The sequence below is a fragment of the Marmota flaviventris genome, chromosome 10 (genome assembly GCF_047511675.1).
Source record: "Marmota flaviventris isolate mMarFla1 chromosome 10, mMarFla1.hap1, whole genome shotgun sequence".
Classification (NCBI taxonomy): domain Eukaryota; kingdom Metazoa; phylum Chordata; class Mammalia; order Rodentia; family Sciuridae; genus Marmota; species Marmota flaviventris.
Genome location: NC_092507.1, coordinates 115,350,934 through 115,365,708, shown reverse-complemented (window position 1 = coordinate 115,365,708; position 14,775 = coordinate 115,350,934). Strand labels below are relative to the sequence as shown.

The 14,775-nt window shown below is 36.6% G+C and overlaps 1 protein-coding gene across 5 annotated transcripts in view; it reads right to left on the bottom strand.

The window, feature by feature from the left end:
• Aim2 (absent in melanoma 2) overlaps window positions 1–14,775 on the bottom strand; it is a 74,742-nt gene that overhangs the window by 10,544 nt on the left and 49,423 nt on the right. For all 5 annotated transcript variants that reach the window (XM_027950757.3, XM_071618268.1, XM_027950756.2 and 2 more), the window contains one exon: window positions 2,319–2,438. The gene's annotated coding sequence lies outside the window, so the exon portion shown is untranslated. The remainder of the gene's footprint in view (window positions 1–2,318; window positions 2,439–14,775) is intronic.

Here is a 14,775-nt window from a genome sequence, read left to right as displayed (position 1 = left end):
AGGTCTGATTCAAAGTTCATGTTTTTCACATGGTTATTAGTTTTGCCATAATTATATTCTTTCTCCACTCATTGACCTTTGTGCCTTTGTCAAAAATCCTTTGTTCAAATATGATTTGGTCCATTTTTTAAATTCTTTCCTCCATTCCATTGACTTATTGGGTTTTATGCCAATAAAATATTGTAGTAATATGATTGTCTATGTATGTTATCAAAAATAATACAAAAAGTATTAGAAATAAGAATTAGCAATGATTCTAAATATAAGGTTAACATATACAAAAGCCTCATTTCTTTATTTCAGTAATAATCCAAAGGGAAAAACATAGAATAAAATAGTATAATTTCTAATAATAACAAACCTACAAAGTACTTAGAATATGTAATAAAAATATATAATGCTTTAAAGAGCATTATAACTTTAGTGATAGACTTAAAGTACATAATTAATTACGGATATGTAAGATATTTTGAATGGAAGAATTCAATAAAATGAAGATGGTGGTTTTGCCAAATTAGTCTATAAACTCCAAGCAAAATCTCAAAGGGCTTTTCCTTGAGAACTTAACAAGATGATCCTAAAATCTACATCAAAGGATAAAGACAAAATTATACAAAATAAGTTTAAAATGTTTATTTGAAAGCACTATTCTTCCTAGCTTACCAATCCTTCACAAAAATATATATAATGAGTTTATTATGTATGTAATATATTATTATTTAATGATATGATAGTGTCACAGAGAAAAATTAACTAATAATAGAGTATGGAAACAGAAATAAAAGCATGGTATCCGATCAAAGTGACATTATACATAACAAGGAAAGGATGTCTGAACACAAAAAGTGTTCAGACACTTATATATGAGGAATTACAATATTGAATCATTATCTCACATCATACACACAATATATATTTCGTGATGCTGTTGAAGAAAACACAAGACTTCTCATCACATTGAGGTAAAGGCATTTCTTAAATAAGGCTCAAAAAGAGCAAGATAAGAAAAGCCTAAAGTCAAATTTGAGTGTGTGCACATTCTAAACCTCTTTGTAGGAAAAACACACACACAGAGTAAATAAAGTGAAAATAAACTGGGAAGATACTATCTTCAATGTGTGTAACTAACAGAAGATTTGCTTTCTAAATATATGGAGAATCACAAACCAATAAGAAAAATATAAATGGTCTATCTGAAAAATGGGCAAAATATATGAATAAGCAATTTGCTCAAATTTCTAATAAACTTTCAAAAAAAAAGATGTTTGACATTACTAGCAATTAGTAACTTCCAGAGAAGCAACATATGAGGTTCAAGAAATAAGCCTAAGAATGAAAGATAGCATGTTTATTAGTAGAAAATAATGGATCATGAATTTCAGAAGCCTGAAGACTCCATCCATAGAGACAATGTTAATAAAGTTATTATGGTTAAAATGGCCTTATTAATTTTCCAGTAGGTAAGGACTGGAGAAAACTATTCTTGCACATGTAGAGTTAATAACCAAAATATGTAGAGTTGAAAACCAAAACTATTATCAGCACCATTTCAAAATAAAGAATGCCTCTGAAATACCTGAGAAATCAATCTTCTCAAATGTCCCAGTCCTTCCTTACTGACAAAAGCAGTAAGGAAGATAACTTTGGTTAAATATTCATAATGTGATAGTCAACTCAGCATGCTCCTTACTTGTCTAGATGACATTAATCTTGCTAGAACCCTCTTATAAAATAACATAATCACATTTTAATGAGAAAATTAAGACAGCTATTTCTCTGAAGTTTTATTTTTAACTAATGAATGTAAAATTAGCATTTTACTTCATAATATCTGTCCACTTTTTTAAAAAACGTTTTGAAGTACTTGTTGGAATACGGATATGGCTCCCAGGTCGAGTGCTTGCCTAGCGTGCACACGGCCCTGGGTTTGACCTCTAGCACCACAAAACATAAAAAAAAAAAATAAGATATTTGTTATTATGTAAAATTTATACAGATATCAAATGCATTCAGATCAATTTGGTGACTTTGTGGCCCCCAAAGTCCACACACTGTGATTTAAGAAGCATGATACTGCTTCATGCATAATAACTGATCACTGGATAGTGTTCTGCAATTTACCAAGTGCTTCCACGTGGAATGTGGATGGTACAGAGGAAAGAAAATATTTAGGGAGTGCCCATTTATCTCTAAAATGGGATAATTTCTACCCCTAGGTATAAGTACCCAGCATGATATGGCTGAAAAATACATTTTCATTTATTATAATCTCTCAATTATTACAGGCTAAATTAGCTTTTCAAGATGGAATGCCTTACCTGAGGCCCCACAGCTAGTGAATGGCAATAAGATGAGATGAACTCAAATTTTTGAATCCAGACCGTTTGTTCCTTCTTTTGCCAAGTGCTTTTTTATCGTTCAGAGAATGTGCAATAACGCTTAAAAAAAAAATAAGCTGATGTTATTGGCTGTGATTTGGAGAGCATCATAAATATCTAACCCTCTTATAATTCCAATAATAATATCATAATAACTGGCAATCATTTTCTTGGCCTAAACCACTTATCCCTTTTCACAAGATGGTGGCCAAGACCCTCCCATGGTCCTCTCCCCACAGAAACACCAATTTGAACAGCTATTCACACACCAAACTGACTTCTCATTAGCTAAAGAAGCCAGGTGAGACACCCGAGTGCCTGGTTTTAGTACAACAGGAAGAAAAGACACATTGAAGGGCACAGGAAGAAAAGAGTCACCCACATCACTTCTTCCCCAGCTCCAAGTAATATGGAGAGAATGCCTCTGCCTTGTAAGGAAGACCAGGACTTCAACTTGAACCCCAGTGCCAGGCCTGCCACGGTGAGCCCGGTGCTCCAGAGCCCCAGAATTCCTGCCTCCAGGCTGAACTCTTAAAATCTGTGTAGTCAGGCCACTGAGAACCTCCACCAGACCTCCCCCAACTTAGGGCCAAGAAACCAGGAGCAATGCTCTACCCACTGGGCATCAGGGCATGAAATTTAGCCTAAGACTTTGCCTTTGAGCTCGGAGCCCAGCCTGTTGGGCTGATATCTGGCCTTAGGCAGAAACCAAAAGTGTGTCTACCTCTCCTAGAGCTCACAGACAGAGCCTCTAGACCTGCCAGACATCAGACAGCAACCTCCACGCTGGTGAAGAAACACAAGTTTGGCCTACATCATTACCAGCCTCAGTGTGGGCCTAGGTCCACCCTTGTCCTCCTGAGACTACGTAAGTCCCTGTGGCTGTGAGGTCCTGATGTGACCCATTTTTTAAAATGAGGTATATATGACAGCAGAATGCATTTTGATTCTGATAAGCTCTTAACTGAGCTGTTCCTGCTCATGACTTTGTTTATCTTGAAGACGCTTTCTCACAGTAAATCCACTGTTGTGTGTATCTACGTGACTGCATGACCCATGTGATTCTGCAACCTGTACACTCAGAAAAACGAGAAATTATATCCCATCTGATTCAAATGTATATGTCAAGGTCATGGTACTGTCATGTGTAATTAATTAAAACAAATAAAAAATTTAAAAAAACCTATATAATAAACGTACTGAGCCCGCAATGGGGTCAGTCAAGCCTCATCAGGGCTTGGCTTTCCCACAGGGTCCCACTTTCCTGTATTTGTGGGTTTGTTTGTTTTTATTTCTAATTTTTTCACCTGTCCTCCTTTGGGAAACTGAGGAAACGTTGCTCAGGGGGTGACAGACTACGACACCATTCAGTGAGGTTAGGACCAGGTAACAAGTTCCAAATTTGCCTTGGAACTCAGTGATGGGCTCGAGAAACCGGCAGGTCCTAATGGCTGCCAAGCCCAGATCAGCACCTGCAAATGGCACCTCTGGAACAGCCCTGTTAGAGGGCAGAAATAGTGTCTCTCACAACTATATTCCACTTAGCATCCCCTGTGGCTGGCTGTGGCAGTCTTGGGCCCCAAGAACACAAGGAAACCTATATCAGTATGGGTCTTCTTCCTTCCCAGCGCTGCATGGTCTCTGTGGGCTGTGATCTCAGGGTAGGACACAGTTCAGGGGCACTGGTGGCCAGAGGCATGGCATAGCAGCCTGGGGCTGGCCCTTCCATGGTGCTTTTTCCCAGGGCTGTGAAGTACCTGACCACAGGCTGGTGATTGTGAATGAGATGTCTGGGCCTATCTCAGCCCCAGAGAGACTCGTGGGGATAGTCTGCCCTTTTTAGCTACTGCTCTACTTCATGCTGGTCAATACAGTAACTGTTGATTTGGAATAAACATGGAATTAGATCACTGTCTAGTACTGAAACAGTTATATAGCACATTAATAGCTGATTCCTGGCAAGCCTCGATGCAATAAAGTGTTAAAATAGTGGAAGGGACTATAGGCTCAAAGAAAACAAGCAATTAGAATTTCTATAAAGACAGGCACAAACAAAGCCAGGTTGGGAAGACCAGAACACCTATTCTTTCAATGTTTAGACAACATCACATACCAACAACCATCAGAAACCTTTTCAGTAAACTATGACCTCACTCAATATTCAAAATAAACTGGAATACACTGACCAGAATGTAACCAGTACCAGTATGGGCAAACTTTAGTATGGAAAATTTAAAACAGCTATTTTAAGGAAACTCAATCAGCTTCAAGAGAGCTCAGAGAAATAATTTGATAATATTACATAGAAACTTAACAGAAAGATGGAAGTAATTTTAAAAACCAAACAAATCCTTGAGCTGAAAAATACTCTAAACACAATAAAAAAACACAACAGAAGGCATCAGTAACTGAATAGACCAAACACAAGAAAGAAACAGTAAGCTCAAAGACAAGCTATTTGAAAATACAGAGTTGGAAGACAAGGAAAAAAGAATGAGGAGAAATGAAGAAAGCTTATAGAGACTTTAAGAAAGTTAATATTTGGGTTATTGGGCTTCAAAGGGAACTTGAGAATGCCACTGAAGTAGGAAAGATTCAAAGAAATCATAGGAGGCAAGAGAAGAAAACAAATACCTAGGAACCAGAAGATCAAAGATGGCCTGTCAAATTTAACTCAACCAAGTCCATAGCAACACATACAGTAATCAAGCTAACAAAGTCTAAAGGCAAAGGAGCCAGGGCAGCAAGAGAAAAGAAACACATAAAAATAAGAGTCTCCCTAATTTACCTGTAAACAGAGACCTTATAGACCAGGAGAGTGGCAAGAGACTTTCACAGTACAGAAGGACAAATTATCAACGGATAATACTGCACCCAGCCAAGACATCCTTTAGAAATTAAGAAGAAACAAAGGTACTCCCTAACAAAAACTGAGAAAATAGATTTTCACCAGACTTCCCCTATAAGAAAAGATAAAGGGGGCTCTTCAATTAGAGAGAGAGAGAGAGAGAGAGAGAGAGAGAGAGAGAGAGAGAGAGACTCATGAATAAGAAGAAAATGGAGCAAGGTGTCTGGAGCTGTCCATGGGTCATGTTGCACATGGGTCAACACACATGGAAGCCTAGTGGATAGAAACATCTGGTGTCTAGGGATGACCAGTGGATATTTTCTCTGGTCAATTGCCCAGGAACAGTGTGAATTTCTGTCCCACTCTGCCATGGCCCACAAAGCACCTGAGATGGGTGTGACCTGCCAAGATGTCAATCAACCTGCTGACTGCAAGACATCATGAAGCAAGACTCTGCCCTTGAAACCTTTTCCCTGCTTTTGATGTATCCCCTTAAATAAATCACCAGAGCCATCTTGTCTTTGTCTAGTTCTAGCACCCATGTGGACTAGATCTATCAGGGGTTTTGCTTTTGTAAATATATTTCTGAATATTTGTGTTTTGTTATTTATTAATTATTTAAGACTTTAAGTTTTAGGGTGGCTTACATCCTCTTGGGCAAGAAGAACCCCCCCCCCCCAAAGAGATGCTGGCCATCACTCTCCTTAGCAAGGTATAAAACTCACTGGTAAGAGTAATTATACGATGTTCTAATATTACAAACATGGTGTATAAGCCATTCATATGTAGTCTGAAGAACAAAAAGAAAATTAAAAATAACAACTGCATTATTTTTAAGAGATAAGGAAAATAGATAAAAAATACCAAAATATCAAAAATGTGTGGAGAAATGGAATGTCTTTGCTGACTTTTTAATTAGTATATTTTCTCTCTTAAATTTTTCTTATCTTTATGATCATGTAATACTGCTATCATTTTAAAAGTTTGTCCTAATCAAAAGATGTTTTTGTAACTCTCATGAAAACCACACAGCAAAGATCTATAATAAACACAAAATAATACACAAGTAATCAAAACACACTAGTAGAGTAAACCAAAAAATGAGACCATAAGAGAATGAGAAAGAAATAAAAGGGGCTAAAAAAAAAAAAAAAAATCCCCGGAAAACAAGGTAGAAAATGCATACATTAAGAACTTATCTGCCAATAATTTCCTTAAATGAATTAAATTCTTCAATTAGAAGATATGAAATGAATGAATGGATAAAAAATGAAGACCTAACCATATCTTGCTCACAAGAAACCTCGGAGGAGAGGCCTGACCCACATGAGTGCTGCCCACCACCCAAGAGGAATATCACACCACCCAAGAGGAATATCACACCACCTGCTGCCCGAGAGGAACAGACGCTGTGGTTCCCTACTCACCAATGTCTGGCTCCACCTAAGCCGCCTCCATTTTGGGACATCGCAACCCCTGCCATGGCCCTCCCCACATGGTAATCTCCACTGTGGGACATCAGACAGGGCCAGGAGGCAGCTGCCCCTTGCAGCACCACACACCACACTGCAGCATCGCTGAACAGGCCACCCAATGCCATCTACAGCCCATTCTTCCAGCCCCATCTCTGAAAGTGGTTGCCTCCAACTTGGGACACCTCCACTGCCATCTGAGGATACCCAGCTGCTGCCTCCACCATCTTTAGCTGGGGCAGTTTCCACCTTGGGACACAGAGTGGGGCCTGGCTTGATGCTGCTGCTGCCACCAACAAGGGACATGACTGCTTCCATCTAGGGACAACAATCAGAGCCTGGAAAAGCCATCACCAAGGTCCCTGTGGGCCCAGTTGCACCAGAGGTATGTTTACCAGTTGTTCTAACAGACACCTCCTGTTATAGAGGCAAGAGGGAGCCTTGCATGGGGTAGCCTCTCTCTCTTTTTTCTTCTGCTAATAGCCAAATTCTTTTGATTACCCTTTCACTGATCCTATGATCTAATACCTCTATGTTCCCACATCCTACCTCATAAACATCACAGCCTACCCTGGCCCCCTGCCCACCATTAAAAACTGTAAACCCTTATGCAAACCTACTGGCTATAGGGTAGAAGATAACTGAACTCACCATTTCTGTTTATAGCCACAAAACTGTAAATGTCAAAATAGAAGCTAATTGATTTATGGCTACTTATTGGTTGCATTAGGTGCTGTAAACATTGATATCCCCCTTGAAGGTGAGGTATTGGTAACCTGAAGGGACACTACAAGATTATAGGGTAGAAGCTGCAATACCTCAGATCTGCACTGCAAGAGGGGAAGACACATACATAACATGAAAAAACAAGGAAGGAAAGAGCCCCCAAACAGACTGAGACACTACGACAATAGAATCCATTGGAGGGCAGTAGGTGAAATGTCAGAGGAGTTCAGAATATACATAATTAAAATGACCTGCAAATTAAAGAATGGCCTAAATGAGAAAATACAGGCAAAAATTGATCTCTCCAACAAAGAGATAAGGGAGCAAATTCATTCAACCATTGATCACACCAACAAACAGATAAGAAAGCAAATACAGGTAGCAAAAGATCACTTCAAGAAAGAGATAGGGATTCTGAAAAGAAAAAAAAAACAACCAGAAATCCTTGAAATGAAGGAAACAATAAACCAAATAAAAAACTCAATAGAAAGCATCACCAATAGGCTAGATCACTTGGAAGACAGAACCATACACAATGAAGACAAAATACACAATCTTGAAAATAAAGTTGGCCACACAGTGAAGATGGTAAGAAACCATGAACTGAACATCCAAAAATTACAGGATAACATCAAAAGACCAAATATAAGATTTATTTGGAAAGAGGAAGGCACAGAGATTCAAACCAAAGAAATGCACAATCTCTTCAATGAGATAATATCAGAAAATTTCCCAAACATGAAAATGAATTGGAAAATTAAATTCAAGAGGCTTATAGGACACCAAATGTACAAAATTACAACAGATCTACACCAAGGCACATCATAATGAAAATGCCTAGCATACAGAATAAGGATAGAATTTTAAAGGCTTCAAGAGACAGGAATCAGATAATATATAAGGAAGATCAATTTGGATCTCAGCAGATTTTTCAACCCAGACACTCAAAATTAGGAGACCCTGTAACACATATACCAAGCTCTGAAAGATAATGGATGCCAACCAACAATCTTATATCCAGCAAAATTAAGTTTCAGAGTTGATGATGAAATAAAAACCTTCCATGATAAACAAAATTTAACAGAATTCACAACTAGAAAGCCTGCACTGCAGACCATTCTTGGCAAAATATACCACGAGGAGGAATGAAAAACAACAATGAAAATCTGAATAGGGAAGAATTACACTAAAGGAATGGCCAATCAAAGGAAAAACCAAGTCAAGTTAAAAACCAAAAATAAACAAAAATGAGCAGGAATACAAACCATGTCTCAATAATAACTCTGAATGTCAATGGCCTAAACTCATCAATCAAAAGACATAGACTGGCAGATTGGATTAAAAAAAGTGACCATCAATATGCTGCCTTCAAGAGCCTCATCTCACAGGAAAAGGCATCCACAGAGTGAAGGTGAAACCTTCACTCACATGGACCACACAAACAAGCAAGGGTTTCCATCCTCTATCAGTTAAAGTGGACTTCAAACCAAAGTTAGTGAAAAGGGATGAATAAGGTCATTGCATTCTACTTAAGGGAAAATATATCAACAAGACATAACAATCATAAATACCGATGCCCCAAACAATGGAGCATCTATGTATATCAAACAAACCCTTCTCAACTACAAGATCAAACAGACCATCCCATAATAATACTGGGTGACTTTAATATACCTCTCTCACCACTGGAAAGATCTCCCAAACAAAAACTAAACAAAGAAATTACAGAACTCAATAAAACAATCAATAATTTAGACTTAACAGACAGATATAGAATATTCCATCCATCAACAAATGAATACACTTTTTTCTCAGTAGCACATGAAAACCTCGAAAACACCAACAAATTTCTAGAGGCATATGAACTACCCAAACTGAACCAGAAGGATATACACACCTTGAACAGATCAATTTCAAGCAGGGAAACAGAAAACACCTTCAGAAGCCTGCCAACCAAGAAAAGTCCAGGACCAGATGGATACTCAATGGAGTTCTACAAGACCTATAAAGAATTAATACCAATATTCCTCAAAGTATTCCATGAAGTAGAAAAGGAGGAAACATTTCCAAACTCATTTTATGAGGCTAGTAACAACCTGATACCAAAACCAGAAGAAGACACATCAAAGAAAAAAACTTTCAAACCAATATACCTGATGAACATAGATGCGAAAATTCTCAATAAAATTTTGGCAAATTGCATATAAAAAGATATTTAAAAGGCAGTACACCATAATCAAGTGATTTTATTTTAGATGCAAGTTTGGTTCAATATACATAAATCAATAAATGTAATCCATCACATCAATAGACTTAAAGAATCATATGTATAATGATTATAATCAATTGATGCAGAGAAAGCATTTAACAAAATACAGCACTCTTTTCATGTTCAAAACACTAGAAAAACTAGGGATAGTAAGAACATACCTTGACATTATAAAAACTATCTATGCTAAACCTAAGGCCAACATCATCCTAAATGGAGAAAAATTGGGAGCATTCCCTCTAAAATTGGGAACAAAACAGGGATGCCCTCTCTCACCACTCCACTTCTATTCATATAGTCCTTGAAATGCTAGCCAGAGCAATTAGACAGATGAAAGAAATTAAAGGGATAGAAATAGGAAAAGAAGAACTAAAACTATCATTATTTACCAACTACATGATTCTATATTAGAGGATTCAAAAAAATTCCACAGGAAAACTTCTAGAACTAATAAATGAATTCAGCAAAGTAGCAGGATATAAAACCAATACACATAAGTTAAATGCATTTCTATATATCAGTGATGAATCCCATGAAAGAGAAATTAGGAAAATTATCCCATTCACAAGTCTCAAAAATAAATAAATAAATAAATAAATAAATAAATAAATAAATAAAATACTTGGCATCAATCTAACAAGAAAGGTGAAAGACCTCTACAATGAAAACTACAGAACACTAAAGAAATAAATTACAGAAGAGCTTAGAAGATGGAAAGATCTCCCATGCTCTTGGATAGGCAGAATTAATATTGTCAAAATGACCTTGCCACCCAAAGCGCTATACAGATTCAATGTGATTTCCATTAAAACCCCAACATCATTCCTTACTGAAATAGAAAAAGAAATTATGAAATTTATTTGGAAAAATAAGAGACCCAGAGTAGCCAAAGCAATCTTTAACAAGAAGAGTGAAGGCATCACTATTCCAGACCTTAAGGTATACTACAAAGCTATAGTAACAAAAACAGCATGGTATTGGCACCAAAATAGACATGTAGAACAATGGTACAGAAGAGAAGACACAGAGACAAACCCACATAAATACAGTTATCTCACACTAGACAAAGGTGCCAAAAATATACATTGGAGAAAAGATAGCCTCTTCAACAAATGGTGCTAGAAAAACTGGAAATTCATATGCAGCAAAATGAAATTAAACCCCTATCTCTCACCATGCACAAAACTCTACTCAAAGTGGATCAAGGACCTAGGAATTAGACCAGAGGTTCTGTGCCTAATAGAAGAAAAAGTAGGCCCTAATCTTCATCACATCAGATTAGGCCCCAACTTTCTTAACAAGACTCCTAAAGGCACAAGAAATAAAATCAAGAATCAATAAATGGGATGGATTCAAACAAAAAAGCTTCTTCTCAGCAAAAGAAAGAAACAATGAGGTGAAGAGAGAGCCCACATTTTGGGAGCAAATTTTTGCCACATGCACGTCAGAGCACTCATCTCCACGATATATAAAGAACTCAAAAAACTTAACATCAATAAAACTAACAACCCAATCAATAAATGGGCTAAGGAGCTGAACAGTCACTTCTCAGAGGATGATATACAATCAATCAACAATGAAAAAATGTTCAACATCTCTAGTAACTAGAGAAATGCAAATCAGAATCACTCTAAGATTTCATCTCACCCCAGTCAGAATGGCAGCTATCAAGAATACAAACAACAATAAGTGTTGGCGAGGATGTAGGGGAAAAGGCACCCTCACATTGCTGGTGAGACTGCAAACTGCTGCAACCAATCTGGAAAGCAGTATGGAGATGCCTTAGGAAACTTGGGATGAAAACACCATTTGACCCCACTGTCCCACTTCTCAGTCTATACTCTAAAGACTTAAAAACAGCACACTACAGCACACTACAATAACACAACCACTTCAGTGTTTACAGCAGCACAATTCACAATTGCTAGACTGTAGAAGCACCCTAGATTCCCTTCAATAGATGAATGGATAAAAAAAAACTGTGGCATATATACTCAATGGAATATTACTCAGCATTAAAAGAGAATAAAATCATGGCATTTGAAGATAAATGGGTGGAGTTGGAGAATATTGTGCTAAGTAAAGTAAGCCAATTCCAAAAATACAAAGGCTGAATATTTTCTCTGACGTGTGGATGCTGACCATAATGGCGGGAGGGGCGGGGCATGGGACAAGTGGAGGAACTTTGGAGGGGGCAAAGGGGTAGGAAAGATGGTGGAATGAGACGGACGTCATTACATGTATGACTGCACGAATGGTGTGACTCTAGTTCATGCACAACCAGAGAAGTGAAAAATTCTGCTCCAACTGTGTACAATGAGTCAAAGAGCTTTCCACTGTCTCTTTCTTTCCACTGTATAACTGATTGGAATTAATAAATGAATAAATTTTTAAAAAAGAAAGAAAGAAACTTCTGAGGACATGCATAGACTGAAAGTAAAGGAATGGAATAAATGTTGAATGGAAATAAAACCCAGAAGAAAATAGGAGTAGTCACAGTTATATCAGATAAAGTAAGACTTTAAATCCAAGAGACAAGATGGACCATTATCTAGTGATAAAAGGGTAAATTCAGTAAAAGGAAAGAACAATTCTAAATATATAAGCACTCAATGTCAGAACATTCACACATATAAGCAAATATTAATAGACAGACTCCAATACAAACATAGTAAAGGACTTTAACCACCTACATTCAGCAATGGAGAGATCATCCAGACAGAAAAATCAACAAAGAAACCAAAAGGTTAAATTGTATTCTAGACCATACGGACCTAAGGAAGCATTCCATCCAACAACTTTTGGACACATATTCTTCTTCGGAGCACGTGAAACATTCTCTAAGACAGGCCACATAATAGGCCAAAAAACAAGTCTCAAAATTTGAGAAATTTAAAATTATATAATTATTTTTCTGACCACGGTGTAATAAAACCAGAAATCAGTAACAAGAGAACCTTTGGAAACCACAAAAATGCATGTAAATTAAACGACTCACTCTTGTACAACCAATGGATTGAGGAAGAAATGGAAAAAAAAAGTTAAAAGATTTCTTTAAACAGATAAAAATGGAAACACAGTATGTCAAACCTGTGAGAGACAGCAAAAGAAGTACTAAGAGGGAAGGTCACCGCAATCAACACTCACTTCAAAAAAGCAGTAAGATCTCCAGTAAACATACTGTACCTGCAAGGAATTATCTTTAAAAAAATTAAATTGGTAGAATAAAAGAAGTAATAAAGCTGAGAGCCAAAATTAATGAAATAGAGATTTTACAAAGCAAAGAAATAAAGAGCTGTTTCTTCAGAGGGATAAACAAAATAGACAGACTCTTATCTAGACTAGGAAAAAAGAAAGATAAAACTCAAATAATAAAATCAGATGAAAAAAGGAGGCATTATAACTGATACCACATAAATATAAAACATCATTAGAGATAACTGCAAAAAACTATATGACTACAAATTTGATGACCTATAAGAAATAGATAAATTCCTGGAAAAATAAACCTTACCAAGAATGAATCATGCAGAAGCAGAAAACCTGCACAGACCAACAATGAATGAGACTGTATCAGGAATAAAAAGTTTTTTATCAACAAAAGACCAGGAACCGAAGTCTTTATTTATACCAATTCTTCTAAAAAACTGAAGAGGGGAGAATTCTTCCAAACTCATTCTTGATGCCAGCATTATCCTTATACCCAAAGCAGACAAGGGCATAATGAAAGAGAGAGAGAGAGAGAGAGAGAAAGAGAGAGAGAGAGAGAGAGAAATGGAGAGAGAGAGAGAAATAAATTTATGAGCCAATATCCACGATAAATAAAAATCTTCAGCAAAATACTAACAAACTGTGTCCAACATAACATTAAAAAGATAATTCACCATGATCAGGTGGGATTCATCCCAAAGATGCAAGAATGGTTCAATATATAAAAGTCAAAAATATAATACAACATTTCAGACCCCATATATGACAAAACAATGATCTCAATAAATGTAGAAAAGGTATTTGATGAAATTCAATTAACACGTCATGATAAAATTTCTGGACAAATTAAGAATAGAAGGAATGTAATCAATATAAAAAAGACCTTTTGCAATAAACAGCTCAATGAGGAACATTATCTTTCTAAGATATGGAACAAGACAAGGATGCCCTAATTCACCACTTCTACTCAACCTAGTTCTAGAAGTCTAGTCAGAACAATCAGGCAAGAAAAACAAATAAATAAACTGCGTCCAAATTGGAAAAGAGAAAGTCAAACTATCACTGTTGGAAGAGGACATGATCTTTTTATAAAAATCCTGAAGACTCCACCAGAAGACTTTTGGAACTAATAAATGAGTTCAGTAAAGCTGCAGGATACAAAATCAAAATGCAAACAACACTAGCATTATTGTATGCTATGGCAGGTCATCTGGAATAGACATTGAGGAAACAATTCTATTTACAATAGTTAGAAAAAAAGAATAACCGAAGAAATGGAAGCTCTTTACAATGAAAATCAGAAAAAAAAAAAAGATAAAAGAAATCGAAGAGGACACACACACACACACACACACAGTAAAAAGACACTCCATAATTAAGGATTGGAAGAATTGATGTTGTAAAGAATATACCACCCAAAGTGATCTACTGATTTGGTGCAATTCCTTACTAAGACATTCTTCATGGAATTAGGGGAAAAAATCCTAAAATTCATGTGGAAACACACACACAAAAAAAACTCTGAATAGACAAAGCAGCATTAAACAAACAGAACAAAGCAGGGCACCAAATGATTTGAATTTCAATGCATAGTACAAAGTTGCAATAGTCAAAATAGCCAAGTATTGGCATAAAAACTGACATAGAGCAGTGGAGCAAAACACAGAGCCTAGAAGTGAACCCATGCGTGTATACCAATTGATTTTCTACAATGGTATTAAGAACGTGCCGTGGACAAAGGGCAGTCTTCAATATAGTATGCTGGGAAAACTGGATATCGACCTGCAGAAAAATAAACTAGACCTGTATTTCTCACTATATGTAAAAAAAAAATCACCTGCAAATAGACTATAGACTTAAATGTAGGACTTA